The sequence below is a fragment of the Triticum dicoccoides genome, chromosome 2A (assembly GCF_002162155.2).
Source record: "Triticum dicoccoides isolate Atlit2015 ecotype Zavitan chromosome 2A, WEW_v2.0, whole genome shotgun sequence".
NCBI classification, from domain to species: domain Eukaryota; kingdom Viridiplantae; phylum Streptophyta; class Magnoliopsida; order Poales; family Poaceae; genus Triticum; species Triticum dicoccoides.
In genome coordinates, this window is record NC_041382.1 from 215057397 (window position 1) to 215074941 (window position 17545).

Here is a 17545-nt window from a genome sequence, read left to right on the forward strand (position 1 = left end):
CCGGTCGGGGCCGCGGTCGGAGATCCACTGCGCGTCTCTGCCCTCCGAGGAGCCTTGGTAGGTGGCCACGGACCGTCGCCGGAAGAGGCCGCAACCCCAGCGCCCGCGTCGCCCTGCTACGAATCGCCCGCGCTCCCCGTCCTTCTCCCACGGCGCGTGCCCCCGCTGTCTCTCCCCCGACCACCCCCCGCATTGACTGCCGTAAGGACATCCGTTGTCGCCGCTGCAGGTTCTTTGGGCACAAGGCACGTGCTTGCACCGTGCCCCATGCGCTCCTCCACGGGCCCGGTCCAGCCAAGCGGTCGTGTGCCCTTCCCCCCGCCTTGGCGTCCCCCTCCGTGTCTCCGGCGCCCTCCCCGCCGCGGTCGACGTCGACCACCGGGGCGGCTTAGTCCCCGCCCCCCTCGGCCTCGTCCCCGCTCCAGGATGCTGCTGGATCATCGACCATCCTCGTCGTCCTCGGCCGCGACGCGATCCTCCTCGTCCGGCACGCCTACAGTGATGTCTGGCCACCCCGCTCTCCACCCTGCCGCCGCGACGTGCTTCATCCCGCGCTCCGCTGAGATTGACGCTGCCGAGGTAGCGCTCCAGCGCGCCCTGGTGGCCTCGGTGGCCGGCCACCGCTCCGGGGTGTCCTGCACCAACGTCATGGGCCTGATCAACGGATGCTTCAAGATCCCTGCCGATGCGTTCTCGGTCCACCGGCATGGCCCCGCGGAGTTCCTGCTACGCTTCCAGCCCATGGAGGATTGTGCTCGCCTTGCCGCGGGCGTCGCTCGCGGGCTGCGTTTCCGCCTCCTCATGCACCCCTGGAGCCGCCTCGCCGGTGCCCACCCGGTCACGCTCCGCTTCAGGGTCGACCTGGAACTCTCCGGCATCCCCGACCATGGCTGGCACAAATCGGCTGCCATCTCCCTGCTCGCGCCCTTCTGCTTGGTGGACGAGCTCGCCCCCGAGACCCGCGATGGCTCTGACATGTCCGTCTTCCGGCTGTCCACCTGGACCCCTAACCCTGACTTGATCCGTCGGGCATCCGACCTCTACCTCTCGGAGCATGCGCCGTTCTCCCTGAAGCCAACCCCGACGCCGCCGAGCGGTTCGCCATGGAGGTCCTGCGTTACCCAGTGACCATCCATGTGACGTGCACCACTGACTTCTGTCTCCCGGCCCCCGCGCTGCCGCCACCGCCACCTTCTGACGATAGTAACCCGTTCAGCGCACCTCCTTCGCCGCCGTGCCCTGCTGCCTGGCCACGCCACTTCGACTTCCCGCGTCGTTCCGGCAACGGTGCCGATGCGCAGCCCGCCCTGAGCTCTACTTCCGGTACCTATGGCGCTGGACGACACTCCCGTCGACGACGACCACCCTCCCTCCGACGGACGTGGGATCCTCAGCCCCCACCCTCTGCATGCTGACGCCCCCCGGGCCCATGCCAAAAGCCGTCTTGGACCCGCGCAAAGCCGCCTTGACCAGGGCGCGAAAGTGGTGAACCACTCTTCCACTTTGTCCGTCCCGGCTCCACCCAGTCACCCTCCTCTGCTGCTGACTCTCAGGCCCCACCACAACCCTGACGACGACTCCCCTCCTGCGAGTCCTGTTCGCGAGCCTTCCGGGGCCCCACTCCTGGCTAGCGCCAGGGATGCCGACACCCCCGCCTCGCCTTTCCCGACAGCCCAGCCATCAGCGGATCAGGCGGATCCCGTGGATGCCAATCAGACAATGGCTACCCCGCCCCCTCTGGTGCTGCCATGCGAGGCCCACTTGCCGGATCCTGAGGCCGCCAACCAGGCCTTGGCTGCCATCCCCGCCCCGGTGCTGTCGCGCGGGCCCCTCCTGTCGGATCCCGACACCCCTGATCATGTGCCTTCCCTCCCACCACTGGATGCACATGCGGAACCTGAGGCCCCCACCTGCGCGTTGTCCCCCTATCTCCTGTGGCGGGCCACCGCTCTCCCAGCCAGCTTTTCGCTACAGCCACCCCCTTCTCGCCAACTGGACGAACCGCCACCGCTCCTTCCATGCAGGCTCATGCATGCGGCGCTCCAACTGCCTCTGACAACTTGATGCTGCAGGATTTTCTCCTTGGGATACAACACCGTGACACACCGGCGTTGCCCACCCCAGGCCCAAAGCGAAAATGAAAGGAGCTTCCTCCCAACTTCACACGTAGGAGGAGCCACCAGATCGCCAAGAATGATCGGGGCCTGGATTCTGAAGCGAAGGTGAAAAGGGTGCTTTCGCTTCGTCTTGGCTTCATCCGTGAGGGGGAGCCGGCCTCCACAGCAACACTCGAGTGATACAGCAAGCTCTTTGAGCAGCCACTTGCCGAGGATGTTGTTCAAGCCTTCATGGACTACTACGGCTGGCGCATCACCTCTAGCGCGCTGTCTGACCGAGGCGGATCTCCCTCGGCTCCTCACGCAATCTCTGCCAGCTAGTCGTTGTGCGTTTCGCCCCAACGCCCCACTCATTTTTTATGGATTGTACTCTTAAAATTGTCTTCTGGAATGTCCGCGGGTTAAACTGCCAGGCCAAACGTACCGCGGTCCGCTCCATCATTGCGTCGGTCTCTCCCAACATTGTGTGCCTCCAAGAAACCAAGTTGGATTCTTTCTCGTTGCCGATTGTCATCGAGACCCTTGGTCCCTGCTTTGAGGACTTCTTCCTCCCTACGATTGGCACGCGCGGTGGCATTCTCCTAGCTTGGAATCGCAACGAAGTCTCCATCTCTAGCCCCTACATCAGTCAACACCACATCACGACCCTCATTTCGACCACATTTGGAGAGCATCCATGGTGGATCTTCGGCGTCTACGGGCCACAGGAGGATGATGAGAAGATCCTTTTCCTGCAAGACCTCCAGGAAACTCGCGACACTTGTGCTGGCCCCTGGCTCCTGGGCGTCGATTTCAACCTCGTCTCCTAATTCGAGGACAAGAGCAATGGGCGCATCAATAGGTGCACCTCGAGCCGCTTCCGACACTTCATCGGCGACATGGAGCTATGTGACGTGTACATGCATGGTCGTCGCTATACTTGGTCGAACGAGCGCGACTCCCCCACCCTTGTGTGTAACGATCGGTTTCTCTGCACCTCAGACTGGGATACTTCGCAGCCGCACTGCCTTCTCCGGTGCCTCGCCACAACCGTCTCCGACCACTGCCCTCTCTTCTTGGACTGCTCAACACAACACGCTGGCCCAAAACGATTCCACTTCGAACGTTTTTGGATCAAGCTTGACGGCTTTCACGCCGCTGTGGCGGATGCATGGGCCGGCGTCGACGACCCTGATCCCTTCCGGCGTGTCTGAAGGAAATATGCCCTAGAGGCAATAATAAAGTTATTATTTATTTCCTTATTTCATGATAAATGTTTATTATTCATGCTAGAATTGTATTAACCGGAAACATAATACATGTGTGAATACATAGACAAACATAGTGTCACTAGTATGCCTCTACTTGACTAGCTCATTGATCAAAGATGGTTAAGTTTCCTAACCATAGACATGAGTTGTTATTTGATCAATGGGATCACATCATTAGGAGAATGATGTGATTGACTTGACCCATTCCGTTAGCTTAGCACTTGATCGTTTGTTTACTGCTATTGCTTTCTTCATGACTTATACATGTTCTTATGACTATGAGATTATGCAACTCCCAAATACCGGAGGAACACTTTGTGTGCTACCAAACGTCACAACGTAACTGGGTGATTATAAAGGTGCTCTACAGGTGTCTCCGATGGTACTTGTTGAGTTGGCATAGATCAAGATTAGGATTTCTCTCTCCGATTGTCGGAGAGGTTGTCGGCGTTCTAGGGACGGGGGTCCCCAGACTTGCCTGCCTGCGGCCTGCGGCGTGGCTCAAGTGTGGGCCCAGCATGGCCCATCTTCATCAGCTCAAGCTCAAGACCCTCGCGAGGGGCCAAGCCTTGCGGGGCGGACTACAGGAAGCTTCCTCAGAGGCAGTCTCATCAGGCAGGCTCGCGAGGAGGCGGAGAGATCAAGGCAGGGGTACCTCACGAGGAGCCCATGACGCAAGCCATGACATTCGAGACCAGGCGGGCACCGGCCTGCGCAGTGTCCTTGTTTCCCCTTTGGTGCAAAGGGGGCAAGCACAGGCCAAGGCATCGGGCAAAGGTTACCATTCCGGTGCAACGAGACCAAGACCAGCAGAGCGGCGGGATGGAGGTCACCGTGGAGCCCAAGACGGCATCATCACCAGTCCTTTTGGCAGCCGAAGACCACCTTTGGTCAGGATAACTTGTACTGGATGTTCCCCTTCGAAATGGCCAATTGTTGGCGCCCTTCCCGCTCATTATTTGGGGAGAGGCCCAGGGTCTCTATAAATAGAGCTAGCCACCACAGAGTAAAGGATAGATAGGAAGGGACCGAAAAAGAGAGATAGAGAGAGAGAGGCGATTGAACTCACCCAAGCAGTTCATCACGCCACCTCAAGAACACCTCTCGCGAGGTTGTTCTTCCCTTGTACTGTTCATCATCAGCCCCTGAGGCAATCCACCACACCACACACTGGAGTAGGGTATTACACCACAACGGTGGCCCGAACCAGTATAAACCTTGTGTCCCTTGTGTTGTTTGTTGTTTCCAGTTTAGATCACGCGAGGAGATTGGACGTAGATCGGTAGGGGAGAGATCTCCGCGCGCACCCCAGTGTTTGAACCTCAAGGGTCTGCCAGAACCCGAAATCCGACATTTGGCGCGCCAGGTAGGGGGTGCGCCAGAATCTCTCTTCCGTTGTTCGCGTACGATCTCCTGTCGTGTCCATGGCTGACGCCCGCCGGGCTCGCGCCGAGCGCCGGGCTGCTCTCGCCACCTGCGTCGCCCAAACGGCACCCATCGGTGGACGCCCCTGTCGTTCCCCGTCGCCTGCCGCCAACGCCGCCAACGGCCCGGTGGGGAATGAGCAGCAGGCCTCGTCCCAGCATCCTTCGGTGCGGCGAGAGGACCGCACCGCCACACCGTCACTAAATCCAGCGCCGCCCGTCGTCGCAGCTCTCCTGGGTGGCTCCCAGGCACCGCCCGCCATCATGTCAAGCCGTTCACCCGTCGGATCAACACCACCTCCAAGCGCCGAGAAGCCCCCCCGGGCTGGGTGGCGCCCGAAGCCGATCTAACCTTCGTCTCGGGGGACCACCCCTTCAACCCCATCGGCTCGGACCTGCTCCTGATGCTGTGCACCCCCACCATCTGCCATGTGGCCGTCACCAGGACCCTCATCGATGGTGGTGCCAGCCTCAACGTGCTCTCGGTGGAGGCCTTCAGCCTCCTCCACGTGCTGCTGGAGCAGCTCCAACCCAGCAGGCCTTTCTCGGGCGTCGGAGTTGGTTCCACCGCCTCCTTGGGACAGATCCGCCTCCCAGTGACCTTCGACACCTACAACAACTTCCGCACGGAGGTGATCGACTTCGACATCGCCCCCATTGGCCTCCCCTACAACGCCATCCTCGGCTATCCGGCCTTGGCTCGGTTCATGGCAGCAACTCGCCCGACGTACAACCTCATGAAGATGCCTGGGAGCAGCGGCATCCTCACCGTGTCAGGAGACACAAGGGATGCGCTGCAGGTGCTCCAGCTTGTTTTCAGGGCAGCCGCGGTGGCACAGCCCACTAGCACTGACGCCCTTAAGCCCAAAGGGGCTGCACCGGCTAAAAAGAAGCAGCTATTCACCCAAGACAAAGCGAAAATCAAGCAGGTACTAGTCGACGAGGACGGGTCCACTAGCGCCACCTTCACCATAGGGGCCAACCTCGAGCCCGAGTAGGAGAAGGCCCTGATCAGGTTCCTGCATGCGAACAAGAAGGTGTTCGCGTGGGAACCTGATCAGTTAGCAGGGGTCCCAAGGGAAGTGATTGAGCATCACGTCAACGTGTGCCCCAATGTGCGCCCCGTGAAGCAGAAGGCAAGGCGGTAGTCTACTGAGAAACACGCTTTCATCTTTCAAGATACCCGGAAGCTAGAGGCGGCAGGAGTTATCCGCGAGGTCCGCTACTCTGATTGGCTGGCTAATCCAGTCGGTGTGCCAAAAAAGGGAGGAAAGGAGCGCATGTGTGTCGACTTCACCAACCTCAACAAGGCCTGCCCGTAGGATCCATTCCCGCTCCCCCGCATTGACCAGATAGTCGACTCCACCGCAGAGTGTGACCTATTGTGCTTCCTAGATGCCTTCTCGGGCTATCACCAGATCAAGATGGCGGTAGAAGACATGGAGAAGACGGCTTTCCTGACCCCGTGTGGAGTGTACTGCTACACGTGCATGCCATTTGGGTTGCGCAACACAGACGCGACCTTTCAGCGGCTGATGCACATCGCCTTAGGCCAGCAGCTCGGGAGCAACGCTGAAGCTTACGTGGATGACATTGTGGTGAAGTCTCGTGAGGCAAGAACCCTGATACAGGACCTGGAAGAAACCTTTGCGAGCCTGAATGAAGTGGACCTACGGCTCAACCCAGAGAAGTGTGTGTTTGGAGTCCCCTCGGGCAAGCTCCTGGGTTTCCTCGTGTCCCACAGGGGCATCGAGGCCAACCCAGCGAAGGTCAAGGTAGTCGAAGACATGAGCCCGCCGAGGACCCTCAGAGAAATGCAGAAGCTCACCGGGCATGTGACTGCGCTGGAGCGCTTCATCTCCAAGCTTGGGGAACGAGCGCTGCCCTTCTTCAAGCTAATGAAGAAAAAGGGCCCCTTCGAATGGACTGAAGAGGTTGACAAGGCATTACAAGACCTCAAGAGGTACCTTACCAGCCCACCAGTGATGGTAGCTCCGCGTCCTCGGGAACCCCTAGTGCTCTACCTTGCGGCCACCCCCTACTCCGCTAGCGCAACCCTGGTGGCGGTCAGGGAGGAGCGCTGTGCCAAGGCCGCATCGACCGTCCGGACTAAAGCAAAGCAGAGCCGGGAGGGCCTCGCGAAGGCCGCAACCATAGCCGGAAAGGAAGAACCGCAGCAGGAGAACGCACCCGAAGCAGGAGGGGCCTCTTCAAGCGACCAAGCACTGGGGGCACCGTCGTCTCAAGAAACGCCTCGACCTCTGGAGGACGCAAGCTACGCCAGCACCCTCAACCTCATCGAGCATCCTGTGTACTTCGTCAGCACAGTGCTACGGGACGCAAGGGCGCGGTACCCCATGCCTCAAAAACTCCTCCTCGCGCTACTAGTGGCCTCACGCAAGCTGCGCCACTACTTCCAAGGCTATGCCATCAAAGTTGTCTCAGCATACCCCTTGGAAAGAGTACTCGGGAGCCCCAACTTAGCTGGGAGGGTCGCTGAGTGGAACATTAAGCTGCATGCATTTCAGCTAGAATTCAGTACGACCAGAGTCATCAAGGGAGCCACACTTGCGGATTTCGTGGCAGAATGGGCAGAAGCGCCGGGTCTCGAGGCAGGCGAAGACCGATCACTTTCCCCGGGAAGTGAAGCACCGGACGGCTGGGTCATGTACTTCGAAGGGGCATTCTCCCGACACGGTGCGGGAGCTGGCGCACTGCTCGTATCCCCTACCCAGGACAAACTCTACTACACCGTACAACTCTGCTTCCAGCATGGAGAAAAGGTCTCCAACAACACAGCGGAGTATGAAGGCCTCATAGCAGGCCTGAAGGCCGCGATTGCCTTAGGGGTAAAGCGACTCATAATCAAGGGCGATTCGCAGCTCCTCATCAACTTCTCCAACAAGATATACGAGCCAAAGGACGAGCACATGGAAGCCTACCTCGCTGAGGTTCGCAAGATGGAGAAACAGTTCTGGGGGCTGAAGTTGCAGCATGTGCCTCGCAGCACCAATCAGGAGGCTGATGACATTGCCAAGAGGGCATCTAGGCGGCTGCCTCAGGAGCCTGGCGTCTTCGAGGAGCGGCTCTTCAAACCCTCGGCGGTGCCGTCACTGTCGAGCACGGCGCAACCAAGGGAGGAGCTCCCTCAGCCGCCTGCCTCAGGAGCCCCGGTCTGCGGCCCAGCCCCAGGGGCACGCCTGCTCCTGGCGTTAGAGCCTCAGGAAGGTGTTGGATCCCGGAGCTCAAGAACTACCTGATGCAAGGGACTCTGCCGGAGAATGAGGAGGAAGCGAAGCGTGTGGCGCGGCAGGCCATGGCTTATTGCATAAGGGATGGAGAGCTCTATAGGAAGTGACCAAGCACGTGTCCCTACGTTGCATCTCTCGAGAGCAAGGGAAGGAGCTACTGGCGGACATACACGGCGAAGACTGCGGGCACCACTCGTCGTCACGGACCCTCGTCGGCAAGGCATTCCGTAATGGATTCTATTGGCCCACAGCTCTCAACGACGCCGTTGAGCTTGTGAAGGCTTGCGAGGCCTGCCAGTTTCACGCTAAGCAGATCCATCAGCCTGCGGGGGGTCTACAGACTATACCCCTCTCATGGCCATTCGCAGTTTGGGGGCTGGACATTCTGGGCCCATTTCCTCGGGCACCAGGGGGCTATCGCTACCTCTACGTCGCCGTGGATAAATTCACCAAGTGGGCTGAGGTGGAAGCCGTCCGCATAATCCCGGCAGGCTCAGCGGTCAAATTCATCAAGGGCCTCGTGAGCCGATTTGGGGTGCCCAACCGCATCATCACCGACAACGGTTCGCAATTCACCAGTAATCTCTTCAAAACGTACTGTGCTAACCTTGGAACGCAGATATGCTACGATTCGGTAACACACCCCCGGAGCAACGGCCAGGCCGAGCGGGCCAACGCGGAGGTCCTGAGGGGCCTCAAAGCTAGGACCTTCAGGAAGAAGCTGGAGGCTTGTGGCAGGGGCTGGTACAACGAGCTCCAGTCCGTGCTGTGGTCCATCCGCACAACTGCGACCAAGCCGACTAGCGAGACCCCGTTCTTCCTCGTCTACGGAGCAGAGGCTGTTCTCCCTCACGAGGTCAGGCGTCGCTCCACACGGGTCTTGGCATTCGATGAGACGCAGCAGGACGCCATGCGGGGGATGGATCTCATGCTGGGGGAGGAACGCCGTCGAGAAGCCGCGCTGCGAGCGGCAAGGTATCAACAGGCGCTGCGACGATACCACTGCCGCAACATCTGCCCCAGAACTCTTGAGGTAGAGGATCTCGTGCTCAGACGGGTTCTCTCCAGGGAGGGGCTGCACAAGCTCTCTTCCATGTGGGAGGGCCCGTTCAAGGTTGTTCATGTTTCTAGTCCTGGCTCCGCGCGCTTGGAGACCACGGACGGGGTACCCATCTAGAACGCGTGGAACATTCAACATCTCCGGAGGTTCTATCCCTGAGCGAGGCCTAGCGCCTAGGAAAGGCCCATTGCCTATGAAGAAGGCGAATGCCTGTGAAGCTGCTGCGTTTCGGGAAAGGCCTAGTGCCTATGAAGAAGGCGAATGCCGGTGAAGCTGCTGCGTTTTGGGAAAGGCCCGATGCCTGTGAAGAAGGCGAATGCCTGTGAAGCTGTTGCATTTTGGGAAAGGCCCGGTGCCTGTGAAGAAGGCGAATGCCTGTGAAGCTCGCCACCCGTGACACTCACGTAATAATGAGTGGGGCTATACATGCCCCGGAGTCTCCGGAGTGCCGCCCTCGGGCCTCGGGGGCTCCCGCCCACGCCCAGTTGCAGCACTTAGCTCCGTGCTAGTGAGAAGACGTCAAAGACTAGAATAGGTGCCGGACGCGGCTTTCCCATTTGCTTTCTGCAGTTGGCTTGTTTATTCTCGTTTGAAGTTTTATTGGAGTTGCCGACGTTCCTGGCTTGTGACTCTTTGTCTTTCTCGCTCGCTTGCCTCGTTTCCTCTCGCACAAGTCTCGCGAGGGAGGTTCGCGGGCGCCCTCGCGAGTGTTTTCTGCCCCGATCATTTGGAGCTTTCCTATCCGAGTCCTCTACGGGAGCACCCCTCCCAGTTCGTGCCCCACGGGCATCGCGACACGAGCGTAGGACCTAGGCCGATCGCCCCCACAACCAAGACTGTAAGTTACCCCTCCTACTGATCCTTGCAGGGCACGAAGCGCACGACGAGGCCACGGCCTCGATAGGCGAGGACTGCGCCAAGCCCCACTGAGCTAAAATAGTTCCCGCAAATGGGTGCGCGGCACAGAAACACAACGTAGAAATAGCGGAAACAACGCGATGGTTAAACAGCAGCAGTTCTAACACGCCCCCGCGGGGCCCTACATTACTTTCTATTTCTGCGCAGGATAAGGAAGAAAACAAAACGGGCGCGATTCGTCCTGCGCCAACTCACAGCGAAGGCTCAAGCTGCTCCTAGAGCTCAGGCGGATCCCTCCTCTCGCTTCACTGAGGCGCGACGGCGGGCTGACCCGCTACCTTCACCCAGGCGGGCGCGACGGCGTGGGGGCTGGTCGCGGCCACCGCTGGAGGAGCTATTGCCTGAGAGGGGGTCGCCAAAGCTCAGCGAACCCCGAGCACCTCCGCCTGTACGCCAGTCGCCATCTTCATCCTGGTCAGTGTCGGGGCTGGGCAGGCGGCCGCGATCGTCGTCTTTAGGGCAGCACCCGGCACGGCGACCATCTTCCCCGAACACCCTCACGTAGAGGGTGGCGTCGCCATCAAACTTGAAGTACAGGGTGCACCACTGGCCCAGGCCGTGCGCGCGGGCAAACATTTGCCAGCCGCGTGTCAGAGCCCTATTCCTAGAAACGGAGACCTCTAGCGAAGCTCAGGAGGCCCTGCTGCAGCAGCCGTCTGCCTGGAGCCAGAAGCCGCACCGGGCGCTGGCCGGCAGTTCATCTACAAAGAAATGGGGGAGCTGGAGCCTGGTGCTGTATGGGTCCGCCGACCACACGACGAACTCCAGCAGCACCTCCGCAGAGCGAAAGCATGGCCTAGGGGGGGCGCACACCCACGGCGTGCCCCCCGTCGGCAACCGGGCGCTCACCACCGCGCAGGGAATCGCCTCCATGGCCGCGGGAGGCAACCACAGGGACCGTGGTATACTTTCAAGGGCGGCCTCGGCCGCGCTTCGTCGGGGGAGGGGGAGTCGGGCCCTGCCTGGGGGGCCTTTCCTTTCTCCGCGGCCGAGAACCTCTTTGGGGCCATGGGGATGGCGAGTAGCCAAGAAGAAGAAAAGGAGCAGCAAGAAGGGACGGGCTGAAGGGGCTCGCGCGGCCCCATACTTATAGCTGGAGGAGGCCAACCGCCGAGCACCACGATCGCAGGTAATCATGATCGGTTTCTCTGCATGCAGGGACTTATCAAGTCCTGCAGTCACCGAGGCATCATGGGGAAGCGCAGTCGCCCACGTCCAATCAATCGCCACGCGACGCCCAAGGCCGCAGGCTGTTAGGGCCTGCGGCGCTCCGCACTTGACCCTTCGCTTTCCTACTAGGCCAAGCCCACGCGCGCCTTGGGCCCGGGGGCTACTATCGGCATTCTGGGGACGGGGGTCCCCAGACTTTCCTGCCTGCGGCCTGCGGCGTGGCTCAAGTGGGGGCCCAGCACGGCCCATCTTCATCAGCTCAAGCTCAAGACCCTCGCGAGGGGCCAAGCCTCACGGGGCGGACTACAGGAAGCTTCCTCAGAGGCAGCCTCGTCAGGCAGGCTCGCGAGGAGGCGGAGAGATCAAGGCAGGGGTACCTTGCGAGGAGCCCGTGACGCAAGCCATGACGTTCGAGACCAGGCGGGCGCCGGCCTGCGCAGTGTCCTTGTTTCCCCTTTGGTGCAAAGGGGGCAAGCACAGGCCAAGGCATCGGGCAAAGGTTACCATTCCGGTGCAACGAGACCAAGACCAGCAGAGCGGCAGGACAGAGGTCACCGTGGAGCCCAAGACGGCATCATCACCAGTACTTTTGGCAGCCGAAGACCACCTTTGGTCAGGATAACTTGTACTGGATGTTCCCCTTCAAAATGGCCAATTGTTGGCGCCCTTCCCGCTCATTATTTGGGGAGAGGCCCAGGGCCTCTATAAATAGAGCTAGCCACCACAGAGTAAAGGACAGACAGGAAGGGACCGAAAAAGAGAGATAGAGAGAGAGAGGCGATTGAACTCACCCAAGCAATTCATCGCGCCAGCTCAAGAACACTTCTCGCGAGGCTGTTCTTCCCTTGTACTGTTCGTCATCAGCCCCTGAGGCAATCCACCACACCACACACTGGAGTAGGGTATTACACCACAACGGTGGCCCGAACCAGTATAAACCTTGTGTCCCTTGTGTTGTTTGTTGTTTCCAGTTTAGATCACGCGAGGAGATTGGACGTAGATCGGTAGGGGAGAGATCTCCGCGCGCACCCCAGTGTTCAAACCTCAAGGGTCTGCCGGAACCTGAAATCCGACAGAGGTATCTCTGGGCCCTCTTGGTAATACACATCACTATAAGCCTTGCAAGCATGATAGCTAATGAGTTAGTTACGGGATGGTGTATTATGGAACGAGTAAAGAGACTTGCCGGTAACGAGATTGAACTAGGTACTGGATACCGATGATCGAATCTCGGGCAAGTAACATACCAATGACAAAGAGAACAACGTATAGTGTTGTGCGGTTTGACCGATAAAGATCTTCGTAGAATATGTAGGAACAATGTGAGCATCCAGGTTCCGCTATTGGTTATTAACCGGAGACGTGTCTCGGTCATATCTACATAGTGCTCGAACCCGTAGGGTCCGCATGCTTAAAGTTCGGTGACGATCGGTTTTATGAGTTTATATGTTTTGATGTACCGAAGGTAGTTCGGAGTCCCGAATTTGATCATGGACATGACGAGGAGTCTCTAAATGGTCGAGACGTAAAGATTGATATATTGGAAGCCTACATTTACACATCGGAATAGTTCCGGGTGAAATCGGGATTTTACCGAAGTACCGGAGGGGTTACCAGAACCCTCGGGGGACTAATGGGCCTTGTTGGGCCATAAGGGAAAGAGAGAGGGGCCGGCCTAGGGCAGGCAGCGCGCCACCTTCCCCCTGTCTGAATTGGACTAGGAGAAGGGGGGCGCCCCCCCCCCTTTCCTTCTCTTTCTCTCCCTGCCTTTCCCCCTCCTAGTAGGAGTAGGAAAGGGAGGAATCCTACTCCTACTAGGAGGAGGATTCCTCCTCCTAGGCACGCCAACAAGGGCCGGCCGGCCTCCCCCTTGCTCCTTTATATACAGGGGCAGGGGGCACCTCTAGACACACAAGTTGATCGCAAAGATCTCTCCCAGCCGTGTGCGGTGCCCCCCTCCACCATAATCCACCTCGGTCATACTGTAGCAGTGTTTAGGCGAAGCCCTGCTACGGTAGCTTCATCAACATCGTCACCATGACGTCATGCTGACGAAACTCTTCCCCGAGCTCTACTGGATTGTGAGTGCGCGGGACGTCACCAAGCTGAACGTGTGCTGAACGTGGAGGTGCCGTGCGTTCGGTACTGAGGATCGGTCGATCATGAAGACGGACGAGTACATCAACCGCGTTGTCATAATGCTTCCGCTTAATGGTCTACAAGGGTACGTGGACGACACTCTCCCCTCTCATTGCTATACATCACCATGATCCTGCGTGTGCGTAGGAATTTTTTTGAAATTACTACTTTCCCCAACGGTGGCATCCGAGCCTGGTTTTATGCGTAGATGTTATATGCACGAGTAGAACACAAGTGAGTTGTGGGCGATACAAGTCATACTGCTTACCAGCATGTCATACTTTGGTTCGGCGGTATTGTTGGATGAAGCGGCCCGGACCGACATTACGTGTACGCTTACGTGAGACTGGTTCTACCGACGTGCTTTGCACACAGGTGGCTGGCGGGTGTCAGTTTCTCCAACTTTAGTTGAACCGAGTGTGGCTACGCCCGGTCCTTGAGAAGGTTAAAACAGCACCAACTTGATGAACGATGCTACGTAAAACTTGCAACAACAAAGTAGAGGACGTCTAACTTGTTTTTGCAGGGCATGTTGTGATGTGATATGGTCAAGACATGATGCTATATTTATTATATGAGATGATCATGTTTTGTAACGGAGTTATCGGCAACTGGCAGGAGCCATATGGTTGTCGCTTTATTGTATGCAATGCAATCGCCCTATAATTGCTTTACTTTATCACTAAGCGGTAGTGATAGTCGTAGAAGCAATAGTTGGCGAGACGACAATGATGCTACGGTGGAGATCAAGGTGTCGCGCCGGTGACGATGGTGATCATGATGGTGCTTCGGAGATGGAGATCACAAGCACAAGGTGATGATGGCCATATCATATCACTTATATTGATTTCATGTGATGTTTATCCTTTATGCATGTTATTCTGCTTTGTTTGATGGTAGCATTATAAGATGAGCTCTCACTAAATTTCAAGATAAAAGTGTTCTCCCTGAGTATGCACTGTTGCCAAAGTTCGTCGTGCCGAGACACCACGTGATGATCGGGTGTGATAAGCTCTACGTCCATCTACAATGGTGCAAGCCAGTTTTGCACACGCAGAATACTTGGGTTAAACTTGACGAGCCTAGCATATGCAGATATGGCCCCGGAACACTGAGACCGAAAGGTCGAGCGTGAATCATATAGTAGATATGATCAACATAGTGATGTTCACCATTGAAAATTACTCCATTTCACGTGATGATCGGTTATGGTTTAGTTGATATGGATCACGTGATCACTTAGATGATTAGAGGGATGTCTATCTAAGTGGGAGTTCTTAAGTAATATGATTAACTGAACTTAAATTTATCATGAACTTAGTACATGATAGTATTTTGCTTATCTATGTTGTTGTAGATAGATGTCCCGTGTTGTTGTTCCATTGAATTTTAATGCGTTCCTTGAGAAAGCAAAGTTGAAAGATGATGGTAGCAATTACACGGACTGGGTCTGTAACTTGAGGATTATCCTCATTGCTGCATAGAAGAATTACGTCCGGGAAGCACCGTTGGGTGCCAGGCCTGCTGCAGATGCTGCTGACAACGTTAAGAACGTTTGGCAGAGTAAAGCTGATGACTACTCGATAGTTCAGTGTGCCATGCTTTACGGCTTAGAACCGGGACTTTAACGACATTTTGAACGTCATGGAGCATATGAGATGTTCCAGGAGTTGAAGTTAATATTTCAAGCAAATGCCCGGATTGAGAGATATGAAGTCTCCAATAAGTTCTATAGCTGCAAGATGGAGGAGAATAGTTCTGTTAGTGAGCATATACTCAAAATGTCTAGGTATCATAATCACTTGAGTCAACTGGCAGTTAATCTTCCTGTTGATAGTGTCATTGACAGAGTTCTTCAATCACTGCCACCAAGCTACAAAAGCTTCGTGATGAACTATAATATGCAAGGGATGAATAAGACTATTCCCGAGCTCTTCGCGATGCTAAAGGCTGCGGAGGTAGAAATCAAGAAGGAGCATTAAGTGTTGATGGTCAATAAAACCACCAGTTTCAAGAAAAAGGGCAAAGGGAAGAAGAAGGGGAACTTCAAGAAGAACGGCAAACAAGTTGCTGCTCAGGAGAAGAAACCCAAGTTTGGACCTAAGCCTGAGACTGAGTGCTTCTACTGCAAACAGACTGGTCATCTGAAGCGGAATTCCCCCAAGTATTTAGCGGATAAGAAGGATGGCAAGGTGAACAAAGGTATATGTGATATACATGTTATTGATGTGTACCTTACCAGAGCTCGCAGTAGCACCTGGGTATTTGATACTGGTTCTATTGCTAATATTTGCAACTCAAAACAGGGACTACGGATTAAGCGAAGACTGGCTAATGATGAGGTGATGATGCGCGTGGGAAATGGTTCCAAAGTCGATGTGATCGCTGTCGACACGCTACCTCTACATCTACCTTCGGGATTAGTTTTAGACCTAAATAATTGTTATTTGGTGCCAGCGTTAAGCATGAACATTATATCTGGATCTTGTTTGATGCGAGACGGTTATTCATTTAAATATGTGAATAATGGTTGTTCTATTTATATGAGTAATATCTTTTATGGTCATGCACCCTTAAAGAGTGGTCTATTCTTTTTGAATCTTGATAGTAGTGATACACATATTCATAATGTTGAAGCCAAAAGATGCAGAGTTGATAATGATAGTGCAACTTATTTGTGGCACTGCCGTTTGGGTCATATTGGTATAAAGCGCATGAAGAAACTCCATACTGATGTACTTTTGGAATCATTTGATTATGAATCACTTGGTACTTGCGAACCATGCCTTATGGGCAAGATGACTAAAATGCCGTTCTCCGGAACTATGGAGCGAGCAACAGATTTGTTGGAAATCATACATACTGATGTATGTGGTCCGATGAATATTGAGGCTCGCGGCGGGTATCATTATTTTCTCACCTTCACAGATGATTTGAGAAGATATGGGTATATCTACTTAATGAAACATAAGTCTGAAACATTTGAAAAGTTCAAAGAATTTCAGAGTGAAGTGGAAAATCATCGTAACAAGAAAATAAAGTTTCTACGATCTGATCGTGGAGGAGAATATTTGAGTTACGAGTTTGGCCTACATTTGAAACAATGCGTAATAGTTTCACAACTCACGCCACCCGGAACACCACTGCGTAATGGTGTGTCCGAACATCGTAATCGTACTTTACTAGATATGGTGTGATCTATGATGTCTCTTACTGATTTACCGCTATCGTTTTGAGGTTATGCTTTAGGGACGGCTGCATTCACGTTAAATAGGGCACCATCAAAATCCGTTGAGACGACACCTTATGAACTATGATTTGGCAAGAAACTGAAGTTGTCGTTCCTTAAAGTTTGGGGCTGCGACACTTATGTGAAAAAGCTTCAACCTGATAACCTCGAACCCAAATCGGAGAAATGTGTCTTCATAGGATACCCAAAGGAAACTATTGGGTACACCTTCTATCACAGATCCCAAGGCAAGATATCCGTTGCTAAGAATGGATCCTTTCTTGAGAAGGAGTTTCTCTCGAAAGAAGTGAGTGGGAGGAAAGTAGAACTTGATGAGGTAACTATACCTGCTCCCTTATTGGAAAGTAGTTCATCACAGAAACCGGTTCCTGTGACATCTACACCAATTAGTGAGGAAGCTAATGATGATGATCATGAAACTTCAGATCAAGTTACTACCGAACCTCGTAGGTCAACCAGAGCAAGATTTGCACCAGAGTGGTACGGTAATCCAGTTCCGGAGGTCATGTTACTTGACCATGACGAACCTATGAACTATGAGGAAGCGATGATGAGCCCAGATTCCGCAAAATGGCTTGAGGCCATGAAGTCTGAGGTGGGATCCATGTATGAGAAAAAGTGTGGACTTTGGTTGACTTGCCCGATGATCAACAAGCCATCGAGAACAAATGGATCTTCAAGAAGGAGACAGACGCTGGCGGTAATGTTACTGTCTACAAAGCTCGACTTGTTGCAAAAGGTTTTCGACAAGTTCAAGGAGTTGACTACGATGTGACCTTCTCACGTGTAGCGATGCCTAAGTCCGTCCGAATCATGTTAGCAATTGCCGCATTTTATGATTATGAAATTTGGCAAATGGATGTAAAGACTACATTCCTGAATGGATTTCTAGAAGAAGAGTTGTATATGATGCAACCTGAAGGTTTTATTGATCCAAAGGGAGCTAACAAAGTGTGCAAGCTCCAG